The 20,419-nt window shown below is 48.8% G+C and overlaps 1 pseudogene across 1 annotated transcript in view; it reads left to right on the forward strand.

Annotated features, from left to right (window-relative positions):
• Window positions 1–15,436, forward strand: part of LOC309406737 (dual specificity protein phosphatase 13B-like) — a 28,963-nt pseudogene extending 13,527 nt beyond the window's left edge. Inside the window, exons 3-5 of the transcript in view lie at window positions 11,362–11,569; window positions 12,689–12,909; window positions 14,017–15,436. The product of the transcript in view is annotated as a dual specificity protein phosphatase 13B-like (transcript). The remainder of the gene's footprint in view (window positions 1–11,361; window positions 11,570–12,688; window positions 12,910–14,016) is intronic.
• Window positions 15,437–20,419: the final 4,983 nt, after the last annotated feature.

Below are 20,419 nucleotides of genomic sequence, written 5' to 3' on the forward strand. Positions count from 1 at the left end.
CTATTAATTTCCAAGAAGGCTTAATCTACTTCTGAATAGCAGGTGGGACCCCGTAACTCAGAGCTGGGTGGCCAAAGGGCAAAAGCAAGCTCTTGGATGCTGTCAGCACTCTTGTGGTGTTGCCAGCAGCTACAGAGCTTCCATCACTTGCTTTCCTTATAAGATGAAGCTGATTCCTGCTGCTAACCGCAGAACCAAGCTGGGAACAAAGTCATTTTACCAAAAGGGGCAATACAAGGAATACCACCTTAAAAAGCCAAGTAGGATCAGAATCCTGAGGGGGAAGGTGTGAGGGTACTGGGGTCTCTGTTAGCATCATCTCACAGGGAAAAGGTGTTCCTGCCCAGGTGATGGGCATCCATCATCAGTTGTTTTTCCTCATTGTCACAACAGTTGAAAGTTGCTTTAAACATTTGTCTTTTGCTTCTTCACTCCTGATCCTTTGTCATCCTCCTCCTTGCTGCCACTGTGAAATGAATCTTGGGTGATCATGACAAATGCATTCCCAGGCCGGGAAGCAGATGCTGGATGTTTGGTGCCCATGTTTTATTCAATATTTAGTAATGGATATTGTGGACACCTCACTCATAAGGCAGGGGGAAAAGGTGCCGAGCCAGGTCAGGCCTGAAGGTCTGGCTAGTCAATCGTTCCCCGCCAGCCCAGAGCGGAGTCTAGGGGAAGACAGTGTAAGAAACAGGACAGCTTTAGAGCAAGTCTTCCCCCGCCTATCTGCCAGCCTTTGGCCTTCGATAGATCAGCTACTCCCGAAACCTCATGATGCTTTTAATTACCGCAGGCCGGACAGAAGGTCCGGTCCTAGTAAAAACCTCCCTAACTGCCTCCCCCCCGCCCCCAGCGAGCCCCTTGCCCCCATCAGCTCAGGGAGGTTGGCTCGGCGCGGGGCACAGAAGGCCGGAGGTGCGGAACCTGGCGCCGGAGGGGGCTCGGGGGCGGGCCCGCCGCCGCGGGGTTTCCAGCATGGCTTCCGCCGCCGCCGTCGGGCTTTGTCCCCTCGCCGGCCGAACCGCAGAGGCTGCTGACGCGTTTCCTCGATGTCGTTCTGACGTCAACCGAAAGCGAATCGGCAGCAGGCTCCACCTCGCGCCCCATCGGCGGCGGGAGCCGGCGCGGTGTCGCGGGGACACCTGGCGGGGAGCGGCGGCCGGGGCCGGGGCCGTGACCGGGACCCACCGCCGGCACCGGCACCCCGCCGCGCTGCCGTTCGGAAGCAACTCCTACCGGCTGATAAGCGCCTGATAATTTCCACTAGTGCCCAGTCACCTTCGCAAGTTTCCCTCGGTTGTCCTTTTCTTTTCAGAAGGACCCAAGCGCAGCATCACTCCGGGTGGGAGGAGGGGGAGTAGAGCCTTCGGTGAACGCAGAGCCCCCACCTGTCCGGTTATTGTAGATGATTCGATGTATACACTCGGGTCAACACCAGTTTAACTGGGACGGTACGCTTCACTGTTTTCATCCATCCAACCAGTGCAGTTTCTTGCGTATCAGTAGCAGCTCCCTTGAAAAGCCAGTCACGAGTATACCGTGTTATTTTTAAATCATTCAAGATTGCTTTCTTCTGCCATCTTCGGGAGATACGAAAAATCACAGCATTTCAGTAACGGCAGTGTTGCTGTGCTGGTCTAAGGCAAGGGTTGTCAGTAAGGGCAGTGTATAATTAGATCAATTGGCACAATTGGAAAAAAATATAGCCTTTCGTCCTTATTTGAAAGCTTGCCTAGTTCTTCCAGCTCTACCAGCTGATCTGGTAGCATGGCTCGGGGCTTATCCCAGGGCAAAACGTCTGTTTTGTAGACCTTGTGTCTCTTGAATGTCTGTAACAGCAAAGCAGAGTCGCATAGCGTGTGAGGCTTTATCGTTTTATAACAGGACTTCATCGAGTGTACCCTAAATATTTTGAAGAGAGCTCTTTTTGCCAGTTTTGCTCTCGGCTATTCATAGCTCCTTGACAAATGGGCATCATTCTTTGCTATGAAACCACAGGAAGATCTTGTCCGATAGGCATGTAAAGATTTTCCTTCTGCTGCGACAACTATTTCTTTCTGATCTGTCAATGTAAACACCACAAATCATGCCAAAGCACCTTGCATTATTTACTTAATTCTAAACCAAAACATTTCAGTATTTTGTTAAAAATTTATGTAAGGTTTAGATAAGATTAAGTTAGGGTTTCTGGGTTTTTTTCCCCCCTTTTCCTGCAATCACACAGAGGTTCTTTGTAAGTGACTGCTTGTGATTCCCACTCTCCTGTCACAATAGCTTTTTCCACATAGTTTTGCTAAAAATGTGAAAGTAATGTACAGTAATTGAAAAAGAAAAAAAATCCAAAAGGAGAAAATGCCAATATTTTTCCTTAAAATAAACTCAAAATTCAAAGCCAGTGAGAAAAACTACTTACAAAATTCCAGCCTGCAAAGAGAACATAAATAAAAGCTGTTCAAAGCTTTGTTCATTTTTACTAGCACCAGCAAAAATGACTGCTTGGGATGCCAGGCATTGGAGAGAAAGGATGTTAATGCTATTTATAGCTCACGGATGGCTCCCATTACCATTGTACCTGAGAGGCTCACAGTCTTTAAGGTATTCCTGCTCACAGCAGCTTTCTCAAGCAGAAGACAGCCTTCCCAGGGCTGTGCTGGAGGCACTGGGGTTTGCTTTGGGAAAATGGACTGTTATATTTGCAGCCCATTCTCAAATGGTCTATTATAAACTGCCTCCAGCAGGCACAACCTCCAGCAAGGCTGCACCCCTCCCTGCTACCTGTGCTTGACTCACCCTCTCGGGAGCCATGAAGCTGCTGCTTTGCTGGAGGCTCTTCCTCCCTCCATCACCCTACCGGCTTTGGCATCGATCTACAGTCCACACCAAGCCTCAGCAAGAAAGAGCATCAGAAAAACAGCACCATAAAACCTGACAAGATAAAGGTGAAAAAAAAAACCCTTCAGAAACTTGCTGGCACGTAACAACCCTTGCTCCTGCCCTGCCTGACCAACTGCACGACTCGGGTAGCATCAGTGTGGTATCTGGGGAGTGGGGCAGCACCGCACTGCCGGTTCCTCGCAGAACCAGCGCAGTGGTGGGGCCTGGCAGCGAAATGCCTTCCCACAAGCCAGAAGATGGCAGGACAAGCTCTCCCAGTGACCCTGGGACTGGACATCTCACAGAGCAGCAAGGGTGTCCCCCCTGCCCCTGGTCCCTCATCCATCACAGCCCAGAGGTGGCTGCACATCCCACTTTACCCACACCCCTGGACTAGGCAGCTCCCTGGTTGCTTGCACTCGGCTTTACCTGGTACCCCCATACCAGCAAGGAACAACAGGAGAACCACCCCCACTTTTATTTCTTCAAATTCAAGGTAAGAAATTAGGAGCAAATATTCATCAGACACATAATCAAAAGTTTGCAAGAGAAACTAAACCCCAGTTCTAGGTCTTAGCATCTCCACTTAGCTGTTCTCATACACCTCATCAGTGGTCAATTCCTTTGATATGAACTGTCGCTCTACTTAAAAGATGACTTAATAAAAAAAAGAATCATCATTTTAAAGTCAGCAATTAAAAAAATGTAAAGAAAAAATATCCTGCTCTGCCCCAGCAAAGCTGAGAGTGTCCCTTGAAAGCTCTACGATTTGCCTGAAAAAATGTAAGTGCCAAAATAGATCTTCCACTATAGACTTTTGAAGTCTTTTTGCTCTTGATTCCACTGCAAAGAATTTGTACAGCTTTGTCAATCTTAGAAAAAGGTGCCTTTCTCATATGTAACCTTTAAAGCAAGGAGAGCACTTCATTGCTCACGTTAAAAGTGCAGGGAGAGACAGAGAGCTCAAAGATACCACTGCCAGACAACTGAGGAATATCAAAACCCCTTTACTCGTGCCTTCAAATATTCTGAAATCTTGCAAGCTTGACAGCATTGTCAATTTTGTATTGACAGCAGCAGTCAGAGAAAAATCATTTCAGGAGTAAATCAAGGAGAAGAAAAAACCCCCTTTAATCCACAGTCACACAAATCCATACTGCCTACAGAAGGGCAAGTGCTTTGGAGCCCCTTTTAATAGCAATATATTAACATCCTTGTTTGTCTTCCCTGAAGCTTGTGAGGCATTTCCCCCTGCCTCTTTCAAAGTCTGGGCTCTTCGACATCGTTTGTGTCAGAACTGCCCATAACTTAAACCTATCGACAGCTTGTGACACCGATGAAATCTCAGCGCAGCACTGGCTGTGACAGCATCCACTGGACTGTTACCAGTATCAAGGTCACTTTGTTTTTCTCGCTGGAGCTCCTCTGCCCTCGGGGCACGGGCTGCCCAAGGAAGCTTTCTGTCTAAGCTCCTCACAAGCCACAGCCTCTCTGCTCCATTACTGGCATTATGTAAGATTAGAGTGAAGTTTCTACTATTAGAAGCAGTTAGCTGCATGGTGACTGCGTGCTCGCCCCATTATAGCGTATAGTACAGTTATGGCTGCTTGGCAGCAGGACTTAAAACTACAGCTATTTTAATTCAGGGAGAAGCGTGAATGTAGTCAAGCTGTGTCAAGAAAAACAGTCGTTTTAGGGGTTTTCAATTCCTAGCAGTGGTACCCTGGACAGGAGTGCCCCAGAAGATAATTAAATGGGGAAAGCATCACCCTAGGCTTGACAGATACCCACAGCCGAGTCGGAAATTATGGTAAGAGCCTGTGGAGGGCAGCGCTGTCTTGCTGGGGATGGTGCGCTGAATAGCTCAGAGATGCCAGCTGCTAAGGTAATACTTCTTTTTTTTTAATCTCCTCTCTGAATCTGAAAGCTGCAGCTGTAAAAGCTGTCGTCCTGCCACAGCTATGGCCTGCCACTGCAAGCAGGACTCCCCGGTTTTCCGCCCGCCGCCCCCGTTCTCCGAGCATCCTTTCCTGCAGCATTAGCCCCGTGCGTGGGCTGGTGCCTCTTCCTCAGCTGCGTGGCTCTTGAACAGCAGGCTCGGGGCAGGCAGGGGGGCTGGAGGCAGCGTGGAGGTTCTCCCCCCGTGGAAAGACACGGTCTTGGGAAAATACGTGCAGATCAGTTACATTGCAAAGGGAAGGAAACGCTCTGTGGGGGCACTTCCGTGAGCTAGCAGCAATATCCTCTCCCCCAAAACCAGCAGGGCACGGGTGAAGCTCCCCCCACGAGCCTGGATCCTGCTGGCAGGGCTGCGAGCCTGGCTGGGCAGGGGCTGGCCTCGTCCAAGGGCGGCGGTGGCTGCGGTAGGGCTGAGTGAGCGCCAGCGTGGGAGGCTGCGCTGGGGCTCCCCGCCTCGCTCGGGAGCCCATCCGAGCCGACACCCCCGGGCTTCCCCTCACCGCGCTACCTCGCCGCTCCGCCGGTGCCTGGCCCGGCACCCCCTTGGCTTCCCGTTTCACCTGGGACCTGCCTCACCACCGCGGGCTCCCCCGGCTACCCGAACCCCTGGCTGAGGCTGGTTACCCTCACCCGCCCTGCCCTCCGACGGCTCCCCCTCCCGAAACAGCCTCCGCGTCCCTGCCGTCCCCAGGCGCTCGCAGCTCCCGTGGGCAGCGGCAGGCTGTCTGCCCTGAGCAGCCCCTCCAGCCCACAGGCAGCCCTGCGCGGCGCCGGGCGGCCTGACGGAGGAAGAAGAAGCCTTTCGCTCTCCAGCCCAGCTCAGGCTCCTTGCAAGCAGGACCTGGTACCTTCCGGCTCAGTTTGGAGGAGTCAGAGGGCCCCACCATAAATGTGCCAGGCCGGATGTGAACGGCGGTGTCGGGAGGGAGACCAAGCGGTGAAGAGGTGTGGAGACCCGGATTTTCTCCCACCCAGTAAAACACGGCTGCCGGCGCAGAGCGAGGGGCATCTGCTGAGCTGAGCCGAGCCGAGCCGAGCCGAGGGGGTAGCCGTGGAGGAGGCTTGCAGGGCTGCTCCCGCTCCTTCCTGACGCTGCGGTTAAAGAGAGGGCTGTGTTTTCCAGAGCCCTCGATCTGGCATCTTTCCCGGGTAGTAAATTCTCTTAAAAACCGAACCAAACAGAGCTTTAATTGTACATTCTGCTTTTCCCTTTACCCTGGAATAATGGCAATGGCACTAATACAGTGCTGCATTGAACGTGTACCCGCACTGAGGCCGAGGGACCGATTCTGCTTCCCATTATTTGGGGGCACTGCCTCTGGTGAGGCAGATCAGGGTTTAAACAGCGAGCAGGAGCAATGAACTTCTACTGTTCCCAGCTGTTTGAGTGTGGGCAAAATAAAAGGCCATAATATATGATGCAGTCAGCCAAGAAAGCAATACTGCTCTGCCATGTGCACGGCCTACACCGAGAGGAGTCCAGGATCTCATTTCTAAATTCCCATAGGTGCCTCATTTAAACCATCAGCCATAACCTGCTTCTCATTTTCAATACCACTTGGTATTAGAGCTGCAGTGAACTGCTGGTGAGAGATTCTAATTCCTGCAAACAAGCCCCTGTAGGCTTGCAAGGAAAACAGAGAGTTCCCTTCTCGGTTGCCTGCTAGGTTCCCATCTGGCTGTTTTAACTTTGCTATTGCTTTTAAATGTGCCTGTTTCTGCACAAGAGGCTTTCAGCTCTACCTCAAGAGACTCCTGGGTTCTCTAAGCGTCAGATTCTGGCCAAACTGTAGAGACACAGATTGGGTCTTCTTAACAAAAAGGAAGATCAGATTTCACATTACAGTATCTGAAAGATTAATTCCACTTACGTGATCATTTCCTTGTGAACCACACTTCTTTCCATCTGGATTTTTCCATCAGGAGGACAAAGAGCCATAGTGTTAAGCACTACCTGAGAGAAAAGAGCAAGGAGTGTAAAAGATGAGTGCAGAAGTACTTGCTAAGAGAAAAGAGAAGGAAAAACAGAGAACATTTTCAAACGCATTGAGAGGCTTCTTTTTTTTTTTTTTCATGTGAATTACATTCTAATGTCATGCTTTGGTATTTTGAACCATTTCGTTTGTCAGGTTTTGATGCAGGGAATTTACGATACTTGGCTGCAGGAGATTTCTGTCTCATGATATTGTTATCCAGTGTTTGCGTTATTGTAGTAACCACAGGTCCAGCCAAAATCAGTGCCCTGCTGTGCCTGAGGCTATCAATAATCTCATGTAAGACTTATTGAAAGACACCTGTCCCCATCTGGGCTACTGTCATAACCACAAGCAGAACTGCGCCAGCTAGGAAGGGGCTAGCAAAAAGGATAGAGGAAAGATGACCTGGGGCCCAACTAATGCCCTGCCACAGACGCCTCTTGGCACTGCAGACAGTCATTTAATCTCTTTGCAGCTCAGTTCCGTCTTTAGGAGACAAGGTAACGACAAAGGTAATGGCAAAACGGCAAGAGGCTTTTGCCCTGTTGCAGGAGTGAAAATGAGGGCTAGGTGAGTAAGTGACCGCTCTGTTAGTTTCTGTTTAGTTTTAGTTAAACAAAACATGTTTTTCTCAATCAGGAGCAAGCCAATTATCTTCTTTTCATATTTTAAAAGATTTTATGCAATGCTAAAGTAAAATTCCAAAACAAAAGTAACTTTGAATAAAAAACTGGAAATGGTAATTTTTTTTGAAATAACAAAATTAACTGTTTTAAATCAACCATACTGGACTGTTTGCATTTTTTCCAGAGTTTTCTTTGCTGAGTTGTCTTTGACTGGAATCTGCAAATGCAACACAAATCTGTTAAATGCTTTAGCCAATTCAACTCAGTGGGGATTGTGTGTTTTTTCTTTTCTTTGCCAGAGAAAACTTCAGTAGAAAACAGCAATTGTTTCCAGTGTAGAAAAAGAAAAAGGAAAAAAAAAAAGCCTTGCAGGCTGTAGTACTCAAGTGGCTGGATAATATCAGGGAGCTACAAAGCTCAGCTAGGTTGCTGTAGACGAGGTCCTGGAATGACCGAGTCCCTCGAGAGCTGCACCCAGCTGCGCGCAAACCGCCTGGGGAGTCACCCGCAGCCCTCGCCGGGCACTGCCCGCAGCTCGGCGACGCCGGCCCCACAGCCACCGGCAGCTTCTGCCTCTGGGGCGGCTCTTGTGCCCGCCGGGGAGATCCGAGCCCCCGCGGCTCAGGCCCCGGCCATTCGGGGTGTGCCCCAGCACGCTGGATGTCTGGGAACTGATGCTTAATGACAAAACAGTTTTAAAGGGTGTGCTACCTTCCGTTCTCCTGGGGAAGCGAGGAGGTTAATACACCTGGATTGCCCTTAAACTCTCTACCCAGTCTCAGACAGGTCTCCTACTGGTAGGAGGCTTTTTTTTGTTGATGTTGGTTTTTTTGCAACCAGGGAAAAAAAAGAAAGGGAGGGAAAGAGATAGATAGAAACAGTCTAATGAGATGGTCTTTAGGTACTTCCAGGCTACGCTTTAAAAGGAAAGTAATCCTATCCAACTTGCATGGTCTAGATCTCTGCAGAAAACGTTAGTGACCTTGTAAGACAGAATTTTTTTCCCCCAGTTACAGGGGCTCCTGCCCTCCTGCAGTCACTGGCTGTTTCCAACTAGAGCAGCTTCTGGGAGCCACCCAGAGGGAGAAGCTCGGAGAAATGTAATCAGCGGCAGCACTTTTGCTAGCTCTGCGGTATCTTAAAGCAGAAGGGGTAGTGGGGGGGAAACCCTCAGCAGAGTCCCTGGCCATCAATTAAAACATTCATATTACTTTCCTCATTAGTCTAATCATCTGGTATAGCTATTTCCAAGCTTACCCAGAAAGCCCTGCAGAGCAATTCAGCATCAAGGCCAGCGCAGCAAGGGACGGAGCTGTGAGCTCGGGAGGAGCTACGCTTCATGTTGACACACGGCGCTCACTTGTCTGGCATTAGCCATGTGAAGCAAACGATGCTGACGCACTTTTTGGAAAGAGGATTGCTGCATGAAAGGGACCTCTGTTGCAAAGCACCTCCCTGGCTGCAAAGGCTGGAGTCGCCTGCTAAGTTTCACCGGCACCAAAACAACTCAATTCTTGGAGAACCTCCTCAACGTCAGGTCTTGAACAAGAGGCCTCGCAGTGTAATTCTCTCTGCTAATCATCTCTCTCCCTCTCTCTGCCAATCGTCTCCATTACTGTAACTAGCTGACAGGCTACAACAGAAGTTTAAAGCATGGGGGCTAGGAGAACTGAAAGTTTAGTACCCATCTGCTTACCTCCACAAAAGCATTTCAACATCTGCGGCGATTGAGAGTCAGCCATGCTCCTTGAAAATGAGCCTGTGGTCTTATGAATCTCCTGATGTAGAACTTGTATTATGTTTTCCTTGATTTCCTTTTACTGCTTCAGCTTAACGTTCTGTGTCGGTGAAAGTACAAACAGGTCATGATGACAATGCTGGCAGTAGCTCTTGAGCACAGTGCATGACTTTCGCAAGGCAGTAAAACTTGTAGGGCAATGCACAATATCTTTTTCTGTGCTATTCTTCATGCTAATCTGTGCTGGGATTGCACAACATACTCCTTTACCAAAGCTCTTGGTGTTCTGTTATCTGCCCTAAAAAATTCCTAGGCTTTTATCCCTATATTCCTTTCTACTTCCCTGCAGTTCTTTTCCTTCATCACTAGAAGTAAAACCAGTCAGCTTTTTTTCCATCTCTCCCATCATTTTTATTATGCTTTTCATATTTTGCTTACTAAGTAGTTACCCTAGGGAGACTTCCTTTTTATTGGAACATACAAAAAGCTGTAACTGCTCTTAACATTTGTGGGGAGGACAAGGCAGAAGGGGGCAAGGGAAGCAAATTTAGGCTGAGGTCGCAGAAATATATGTGGTATGTTCAATAATATGCCTTGCATCATCTCTACTTCTTTTTCCATAAGCAACAATATATTCTCCCTTGCTTACCGCTTATTCCCCAAATCAGCCTACACTGTTAGAAATAATGTACTTGGATGTTTGGACAAAGTTGTTGTTGTTGCTTTAGGAGCAACATCCATCTGGCTGCTGCTGCTGTGGGGAAGGGAGCAGACCAGATAACTTTCAAAGGTCCCATCTGGACTTGTTTTCTAGAATTGCTGAGAAAATAAACCATAACTCTAGATTTAGGCATTCCGGCATTAGAGTGAAAGCTGATGCCACATCAGAATAAACACCAGCCACCCCACTGTGGGAAGAGGTCTGGTGTGGCTCCCATGTTGATTATGTCTTTAATACCAACAGGCAACCAAACAAAGCCCATTAATGTTCTCTGGAGCTGAGAACAGCAATTCAGGATGAGATCCGGGCAGGAGAAATGCTCCTAAAGTCTCAGAGAAGGGACTGCTCGGCTGTCTTTGAACTCTTGCTCTTGACTGAGCTCTGCTTCAGGCTGGCCTGGCTGGCCTGAGCTTCCTGGGTCTAAAGCAGCAAACAACATTGCAAAAGGCATGCCCACATTGCACTGCATAATCTGTGAGGGAGCAAAACAGTCCCAGGCTGGATTCTCAACATGGCAACAAAGCCAGAACTTTCAGCTCTATAATTTCCCAAAATTCAGATACTCTTTTTTCTCACATCCCAGGTAAGTACCCTACCCCTCAGAAGAGAGAAACAGCCTCTTTCTGGAGGCAAATAGCTATCACGTTATTTATACAAAGTGGAACAGCTCCCAGAGGAGAGACTGAGACAGATAGACGCAAGTACACCAGCATAGCTGAGTGTTCAGGGGTATTCACCTGAGAGAGAGAAAAAACTAGTTCAAGTTCTCTCCATTTCTATTTATATGTGTACAGACATATATATAGATATGTATAAAAGCATGTGAAAATCCGTTCATATGTATATGTGTATGTATATATACGTATGTGTATACATGTCTTTACATCCCTATAAATGAAAGAAAATTGTACGCACATACATTTTATATACGCATACACATACACTACATGAATATATGTCTTACATACACATCCTAAGATTCCCACCTTGGCCCTAGAAGCTTTGTAAATATAAGTCAGTCCAATGATTCATTCTTTCAAAAACCTTCAGTTTTAGCTAACCAGAATCAAGTGCGCTCAAACACTTTGGTAACTCTCCACCATAAAGTAGTAGAGCTTTCCTGCTTATGCTCATCAGTGCTATAGTAACAGAAATAATACCTGCACCTACGAGGTTCAGCCAGTGCTGAATTCGGGTGGCACAGGATGTTCTTTTTCAAGGGCGTTACTTGACAAGAAATTAAATCATATCGTCTTATGCTGCTGCTTTCTCAGGGGATGAATTACATGCCTGCAGAGTCCTACCACAGAGTCAGTCCTGCTCTCTGGATGCTTTTAGCAACACCTGCAAGCCCTGCTGCACACACTAGTTATAATAATGTAATGCTATTTGGAGGGTAATGAACAGGACTACTTTCTAGGGAATATTATTTCTGTATGAAAATTTCCTCTTAATTCATTTCAGAAAAGCTGTCTCTGATCTAGCCCAACTGGATGCAAGAGAGGAGCAAGATGCCTCACACCACAGACTCTTCACCTCCGACTAGCAGTGCAGGCAGCAGAGCTTCCTATGAAACACCAGCGCTGTCAGACCTCCAGCGGCTCTTTTGGTTCAGAGGAGGGTCCGATAATCACGTGGACCAAGTCTGGCCAAATATTTACCTGGGAGATGCGTAAGAACTTATGGTCCTATCATTAAGCTGCTATTGGTCCCTAGGAGGAGGTGGAAGGGGTGCAGCACAGTGGGGAGCACCTTTGGGTCTGCAGGAATATTTTTGCGATACAGGCTTCCAAAACTGATAAGGAGTTTGGTTGTCATGAAAAACATGACATACAAAATGGTGACTTACTCATAGTGTGTGTGAGTTGGGTTTTCTATATTCTGTGAACCACGGTGGGTTTGGCAGGGTAAGAATTATTTGTTTTCTAGACAAAAGTCCTTAAAGAACCCATCTCAAATTGGTGTCAACTCTGAGATGTGTTACCTGCCCTGGAAACTGTGCTCTAAGGCAGCAGACAAGAGCACAGTAGCCCTCACACTCAAATGTGAGTAGTAGGATCAAGAGCCATGTGAAGGAGGACCCAAATGAATTATACAACAGCGATTTTGCCAGTCCAAATCCAAACTTCCTTTCAAAGACTGTAAAACTGAAAATATCAAACAGGAATTTTCATGCAAACACCTTATTCTTGTGACGGTTTCTATTTACTGCCATTTCCTTCTGTTCGGATTACTGCAGATTATATAGCTCATGAGCTCATTTTTCCCAACTCCTCCTCCTCGTGAATACATCAGTTAAGGATCATAGTTTTGTGGAACAACTTCAGTCCCAGTTTATGGTGGGAAGCGGGGAGAACTTGGCTGGTGAGCATGATGCTGCCGCTTCACGTCCGAACCAGGAACGAGGTGCCACTGCATCTGTGTGGGTTCTCTCCCTTGTCACCCATGCACACTACGAACGAGAGATTAGCTCTAGAACTTGCTAGACAACTATTTAAAGGAAAATCTTGCCCACTTTATGTAGCAAGCCATGTTCCCAGGGATTAGCTGCTGGGAGGCATTTGCTTATCTAACGGTATCCCACTGGCAAGTCTGTGTTCTCGTTGCTCTCCAGAACACCGTATCACATTTTTCATGCGCAAAGCACTGTGGGCTTCTCAAAATTTGCTGCTCTGTAAGGAAATGCAGTTCCTGCATCCTTCCCTAGTGGGACCAGGTGCTAACTTTAAACCATGCTATTTTAGCAGAATGTTAGGAGTGTTGCCAATGAGCCCTTCATGTCTTTCAACAGGTGGGCTGCTAGGAGCAAAACTACTCTTCAAAGCCTCAACATTACTCATATCCTTAATGCAGCAGATGGGCCATATAGCATCAACACAGGAGCCAAATATTACGAAGATCTGCAAATAGAGTACTACGGAGTAGAAGCATTTGATGATCCTTCCTTCGATTTAAGTATCTTCTTCTACGATGCTGCCAATTTCATAGGCAAAGCCTTAAACACTTCAGGAGGTAAGAGGGAGGCAAAGAGAAGCTTTGGGAGGAAGTTTCAAGACGAGCCAAATGGCTTCTCCTTGCAGTAAAGGGCAGCCAGCAAAGCTCAGGTTCCGCACGCGGTTCGAGAAGACACAGGCAGAACTGCCGCACGGAGGATGGGAGAAGGGCGCCTTCGCCATGCGCTGCGGGGAAGGTGGCCGTGGCCAGGTCACCGGGAGCTGGGGAGGGCTGGCTGCCCCAAGCCCAGCGTGGTGGGAGCAGAGCGAGAGGGAAGGGCAGAGGCTATGGCACTGTGGGTGCTCCCCCATGGGTCCGTCCTGCAGGAACTGGCAGGATCCATGTGCCTCCACACGCACCTCACACCCCTCGCACACCGGCACGGGAGCCAGCCCCGGCGGTCCTGCCCCGCGTGCGCTCAGCTGGGAGCAGCGGCCCTTCAGCGCTGGCTTAAATGCTTCACATGCTTAAGTGCTTCACAGAGTTGGAGCTTTCTTCAGACTGTCTATTAAGCTAGAGAAGCAGCAGAAGTTAATGAACTAAGTCAAAAACTACGAGGCTGACCCACAGCCTGCTGAATTTTTGTCAGCAGAGTTTGGATTATGGCCTAGTTATCATAATTTCCATTTGTTCCAGAGTTTGCTCCAACTCGGACTGGCTGTGAGATCTGCTGCTTTCACTGGAGTGCTTTATTAAATCCCCAGTTATAGCTCACACTGGGCTGCTGAGATACAGTAAATTATGAGTCCATTTTTACAGGCAGACTATCCTACAGAGTTTATGGGACTTGTCAGTGATCACAGTCAGGGCTCGGCCAAAATTTTCTGCCAAAAATTTCCCCCCCCCCCCGAAAACTGTACTAACAAGTTTAGTCACAGAAAGCTTCTCCTTCCACAGAAAATTTCAACTATTTTAATCTGAGGCCTCAGTTACATGCATGAGGTCAGTATGAAATACCACCTTGCCTGAGAGGTGTTCTTAACCATTCCTGAAAACATGAGTATCCACTAATTGTCACCATGGTTTTCCCAACTTGTTTCTAGTAGTTTTTGCCCTCCCTGTATCTTTCTCACTTTAGAAATGCTAAAGCCCACTCACCTTGCTGTGCCTCTTTTTTTTTGGCAGGTAAGGTGTTTGTTCATTGTGCGATGGGGGTGAGCCGCTCTGCGTCTTTAGTGCTTGCCTTTTTAATGATCCATGAAAACATGACACTCGTGGATGCTCTGAAAACAGTGAGTGCCCACAGAGACATCTGCCCAAATTCAGGGTTCCTCAGCCAGCTCCGAGACTTGGACATTAAGCTAAACGAAGAGAGGAAAGGAACCAGAGCATCTGCTGCCAAAGAGCTGTAAAAGAGTATTGCTGAAAGAGAGAGGACAAAATGTTATTTGAGTTTCCTGTATCTCCTAAATGAATTGCATTTGTAAACTAAGGATGCAAGTTTACGATACACTGGAATGCATGTTATTACCAAAAGTAGATTTTACTTGATCCTTCTGTTTTGCTAAGCCCTCCTAGATTATACTTATGATTGGTCATATGCTGTATCCTTCACTCTCCACCTTAAAACATTGCTCTCTGCTGGTAAAAAAAAAAAAAAAGAAAAGATATCAGGTTCCACTTCAGAAATAGCTGTGTTTCAGCAACCAGTGAAGCTCATATCACTTTATGAAGTGTTAGGCTATTTGAGGTGAAAGATGCCATATTATTTATGCTACAATAATGCTTAGAAGTTTTCCTATGAACCAGCCCCCCCCCCCTTCCACTCCCCGTGTCTAAAATGGTTTGTATTTTGAGACCTGAATCTGGCACCGGTTAGTTCTTGCTTTTACAATTGGTGGAGCCCCTGAGTTGGGGGTAAGAGCCTGTTTAAAGGCAGAGCAGCTGGGAAACAACACAAGCCCCTCTTGAAGAAATTATTCCAGGTCTCTCATAGTGTTTTCCCTTTGACTGTTCATCATATTTTTTTTTTTTCCATTAATACCTCTTTTTGAGAGGGCATTCAAATACTGTTTATCTTCCCTTGTAAAATTCATCCAGGAGATGCTGTGGAAACCGCTTCTGAAGAGGAAGGTGGGTTCCCAGCGGGGGCTCCAAGCAGCTGCCTGGGCAGTGGGAGCGAGTGCAGGAAAGCATTTGACAACAAAGTTCAGCGTATCCCAAAATTTGTCTGACAGTTCAATTTTATAGAACTTGGGATATTCTTTCTCAAAAATAAAGGTCATTAACATTGCAACATCGTGTTCTGTGGCATTTGCTTTTGTGAGGGGACTCAAGTGAAAACTGAAGGGAGACAGGAATGGCAAGGGAGGTGCTGACAGGCATCAGGCTTTCATCTTTGTGTCTCTGGGCCACCATAAGAGCACTCAATAGCTACTGTCATCTGATGGATCAGTGCTGCCTGGAAACTATGTGAAGCACATCTGGCTCTCGGTTCCCAGTGGACAAACATTCGCAGCACAAAGCCAGCCTGGGGATGGCAGTTGTTTGCATTCCTAGTACCAAACTCAGGAATGCAGAGGCATGAATACTCCCCACCACGCGAGCTGGCTGCTCAGGAACAGCACAGCAGCAAGGGAAAACATTCCTTGCCGTTCCCAGTGCTGTCTACAAGACGGATTTCTGCCTTCAGGACAGGCAACTCAAGCACCTTTTATAAGGCTCTTTGGCAATATCTACATCTGCTGCGCGGGCCAGGCTACAGGAGCGCAAGCGCAGGGCAGAGCAGAGCATTCGGCGCTGAGGACCTGACCCTCACACCGAGGGCACCTCAGGGGCTTTTGCTTTGGACTGGCCCTGTGGGCCGGACGTCCCTGAGCAGCCGGAGAGCAGTGCCGGGGAGCTGCTTTGCTCTAGCTCCCTGTGGAAGCTGCTCCTGAGCTCTGGGGCTGCTCTGCAAGATCCACAAACACGCAGCAAGTAGGAGCGGTCAGCTCAAGGGCACGCTTCAGACCCACGCCGAAACTTAGCACGCACATCTCAGTCACCACTTAACTCCAACGAACTGATTTCAACTCACAGAACAAGTGGGGAGGAAAAAAACACCCGTGGGTCTGGCTGTAGAGATGCCCCGCGCGCAAGAACCACGTTTCCTTGCGCTTCCCGCCTACAGGAAGACCCTCCTCGCCTTCGGGCAGCCGCAGGACTCGCCGGGGGTACGAGAGCACGCGCAAACTGAACGCGCTTCGCGCCACAAACTTCGCGCGTTTTTAAAACACCGGTTGGCGCAGCTGGAGAACCTGCGCCTCGCGCCGGCGGTAAAATCGCGGCGGGCGCTGCAGAAGGACGGGCGGAAAGTGCCGCGCGCGCGCGCTGCCGGGGGCACACGCCGCGCGGCGCTGCCCCCTCGCCCGGCTCCCGCGGCCCCGGGCGCCGCCGCCAGGTGGCGCTGTCGGCCCGGCGCGGGCCGCGCCCCGGCGGGCCCCACGGCGGAGGCGGGGTGGGGGGGCAGCGAGCGGCGGGCGCTGCCCAGGCGCCGCCGCGCCCTGGCCCCGCGTGGGCGCTTTTGTTGCGGGTTCGGGTCACACCTCGCGGGAAACGGAGCGGCCGATGCGGGGGGCGGCCTGTGCTCGGGAGCGCGCGCGCCCTGGCAGGCCCCAGGCGCCCTGAGCGCGGGCGCAGCCCACCCGCAACTCGCCCCGCCGGGACGCGGCCAGGGGAGAACTCGACACACGCATCCCCCCCACTACACGCGTGCCAGGGGTGGCCCCAGCCTCGCGCTGATGCACGCGGCGGGGCCAGAGTCAACCACGGGTGGGCCCGGGGCCAGCCCAGTCACCCCCCGCTTGCCCACACCTGGGGCAAACCCCCACCGCCGGCCACGGCTCCGCCGCGGGCCCTCCCCGGCCGCCCGCCGCCGCGCGCCCGGCCTGGCCTAGCGCCGCCCCCGCGGCCGCCGCGCCGTGCCGCGCTCGGGCGGGGGCGCAGGGCCAAGGAGGGTCGGGGATTAAGGTTTATAATTAACACCATTAAAAATAGACGTTGCCTAAGCTGAGCACAGAGAGGCTAGAAATCCGTCGTGCAACTGGCACGTTAGGAGGGACCCGGGTGGTATTGCTCAAACAAAGGTAATCCAAGGTACCCCAGCGCGGGAGCTTCGGCTACCAGGCAAGTACTTTTAAGCTTGTTTACGAACCAAGCCCCCGTGAACTCGGTACACGCACTGAGCAGCATGCACTTAACCACAGCCAGCGCTGCAAGCGGCGAGACAACTGCAGGGCTAGGCCGGATTACCGTCTCTGCTGTTGTACTCAGAAATTCTAATATTTGTGAAATTCTAGTTTGCTTTCCAGCTGGATTCCCAGGCTGAGGATCTCCCATTGAAAAAGATGCTTAAATTTCGAGGGGTTTGGCTTTTTGAATACCAATCCGGCTGGCATTTAAATTTCTTACAGATCTATCTTTAAGATAATAGCCATGAGTCACTGTATCTGGGTTTTCTTCTTCCCAGCTGATGTTCACAAGAGTCGTTCCTGAGAAGGGAGAAACTGGACAGCTGGTTACACTGGAGAAAATGTGAAACAGGCTATGAATAAAATGCTGTGCAGCTCAAAAACAAAACTGGGGGGGGGAAAGAAAGATTAAGAAGTTGGGTGGGGGGAGGTTTTTTTGCCCCCCCCTTTTTTTTTTTATACCAACTCTTTATAGTTTGGGGCTTCTCAGGATTATTTATAACTAGGAGAGAATTTTCAGAGGGAAACGGGATTTTTAATATCGGCCGCCTTCCTCAGAACATTTTTATTGAGGAAATATGTTTGTATGGCTGTGGAAGCCATCGGCATGCTTGGAGTAGAAGAGTACAGAAAGAGAAGACTGGGTTAAATTAATTCCTGCTAAATACCTACCAGCAGACTTGCTGTCTATATGGGGAGCTGGAGACAGAATCGTACCAGGGTAAAAAGGATACTGTGTCTATTTATAGCACTGCCTTCAACACTGTAGGAATTCAAAGGAAAACTCCAACTCAGCACACAGTCTTCTCATCATCTGCTTCTGTCAAGATTAAATGGGGGCTGAGATCATTCCCTTCCCCTGCAAATCCCTGCTAGGAAAGATCTGTTCCTTTCTGCAAGTAAGGAACCACCGTGGTACAAACCACTCCAGAGCTCTTACGGTCTGGGCTCCTGGTAGTCAGAGAAAGGGGAGAAAAAGAGCCTCAAAAGCCTCAGCGCTTCAGCAGGAAAGACCAAGGGTTTTTCACCTGCTCTGCCTCCCTGCTCGCTGTACTCTCCCCAGCCCTCTTCCTTGTACCAGATGCTCTGGGGCACTCGGAAACAAAAGGGTGGCATAGCTCCAGCGCGCTCCCAGGGCCAGGCAGCAGGGAGGGCTGAGGAAGAACAGGGTCCTGGCACACAATCATGATCACTCGTGGTGTCACTTACTGAGACGAGGTCCTTAACCTACAGGGGTATGTGCCCCTCTTGCCACTGCAGGGCCATCCATCTCTGGGAAGGATTGGGCTCCAGTAGGTGTGTGGGGCACCTATTTATCAGTAGAAATTATCTCTGATGTTAACAGCACAAGTGAGAGCAGCCATGGACAAGGTATGAGCAAAAACCTGACGGCTACTCTAAAAATAAGGCAGGCCCCTGGAGTTCCTTATCTCCACTCTTCTTTTAGCATCATGGTGCCTCAGATCTTTCCTTCTCATCTTCCACCTTCCAGTTTCTCTTTAATAAGAGCTTCTCTTTCGTTCTTCACAAAGCACTACCTACTCTACTCTCTCAGTGCTCTCTTTTGTAATTCTGTTATCAAGCTGTCTGCTAGGTGGGGAGCAGAAGGTGCAGGACTTGGTGCTGCCTTTAAGGTACAGGTAATTATTATGTGCATCTGTTACTGTGGTTGCTGCCTCAACAGGTGAAAAACATGCTGGTCTCTGATAGATTTGCAGCACTCTGTGCTTCTGCCTTGTCTTTTCTCTAAAGTCAGTCGTGTGGTGTTCCTAAAATAATAAACACAGCCTCACTGCTGCCACAAAAACCCCTGGTAAATATGTTTTTATGGGAATGAAATATTAAAGGATTTGAACAGTTATTCACTGAAAGCAAAATATGAGCAGTAAGGTTGGGTAAAGATTCAAAGGCTGGTTTGCTTCCTTTCCCTGGGGCACATCAAGGCTGTACTGTTTGCACTTTAGAGATGGATAGTGGGGAATTACTTAACCCAAAATGATGGAAACAATTCAGACTATAATAATATAGCATCAGAGTTTCTCACATTACATCTATTCCCCATACTGCTGGCTATATTCTTCCTTCAGATTCATGTGCACAACTCTCATTGGCTTCTGGAGGAACTGTATTTGAAACCAAAATGCATTTCATTGTCTTTCTGGAGTCTCTCTACAGTTTAGTTGCTAAATCCTGAGCTCACGGACTGGGGACAAAGCTTGTCTAAACATTGCCCTGTGTCTGTCTCTGTGAGATTCTCATCTGCTGTGTTTTATTTTGAATTTCATCTTCCTACTTTCCTAAAAACACAAAGCAGAAACACACGTTTCCTCTGCCCTGGAGTGCAGGAATCACCAAATTTCCCAGCAGGTTCTCTCACAACATACGATGGGTCCAAGTTTGTCTAAAAATGCTACAAGCCCTTTGTGGAGTAGAAAGGGAGGAGACCAGAAATGTGGGCCAAGTTTCTGAGTGTTATGAACACCCCCCGTCCCCCAAAGGGACTCCATATCCTGTTTCCTCTCGCTCAAAAATTTCACCTGGCTTTGGGTTTCATTAGGAGAAATACGCATTGCTCGAGTCCAGGCTCTAAGTCTTCGGTTTGTGCTTCCTGCTGACACTGCAGAGACTAAAAGAGCCACGAAAGCTGCGTCTGACCTGGGGGCTTCAAATTTACTACAATAGCAGAGCGAATTAAATGGAGAGCACGTTAAGTGGATTGGGAGATTGTTGTTGACCAACAAATCTTCATTAAGTTCCCACACCAAGCTGTGCTACACCTCCAATGAAACTGATTATTGTGTCTCCATCTGTGTTTCAACTACTTCTCCACCAGGCTTAAAAGAAATTCAGACTTGCTTTAGGTCTAATTAGAAATAAAACACTATATTAATCCACCTTGCCCCATGCATGCACCCAGTTTGGAGGTGTTGGTGCATCGTTCAAACAGGCCAAGTTCCACTCTGTTCACCACCAGTTATTTACTGCCCTGGTTTTTGCTAGCTCTTTCATTTACTGCCAGTGTCTCGCAGAGACTTTGTTCACTGTTTTATGGTGACTTTCTGGATTACTGGTTTGCATTACCAAAGACAAAGTCTGAGATCAGTTCCTGGCACTGCTCTCCAGACGTTTCAGCTCAAGAGCCACCAGCATGAACCCCAAGACTTCATACAACTCGCACCTCCCTGCAGCAAAGCCTGTGCTCAGCATAACAGCAGCTTTCACAGGATTGGAGCAAAACCCTTTTCTGATATTCATGGCTGAAGGGAGGCTACCAGAACTGGGGCCTCTGACAGACTTCCCCGCAGACCGCTACGAGAAATACAGTTCCACAGGTAAAACTCAGGTTGCCAAGCTAC

The sequence above is a fragment of the Phaethon aethereus genome, assembly GCF_964289735.1.
Source record: "Phaethon aethereus genome assembly, chromosome: 7".
Lineage (NCBI taxonomy): Eukaryota > Metazoa > Chordata > Aves > Phaethontiformes > Phaethontidae > Phaethon > Phaethon aethereus.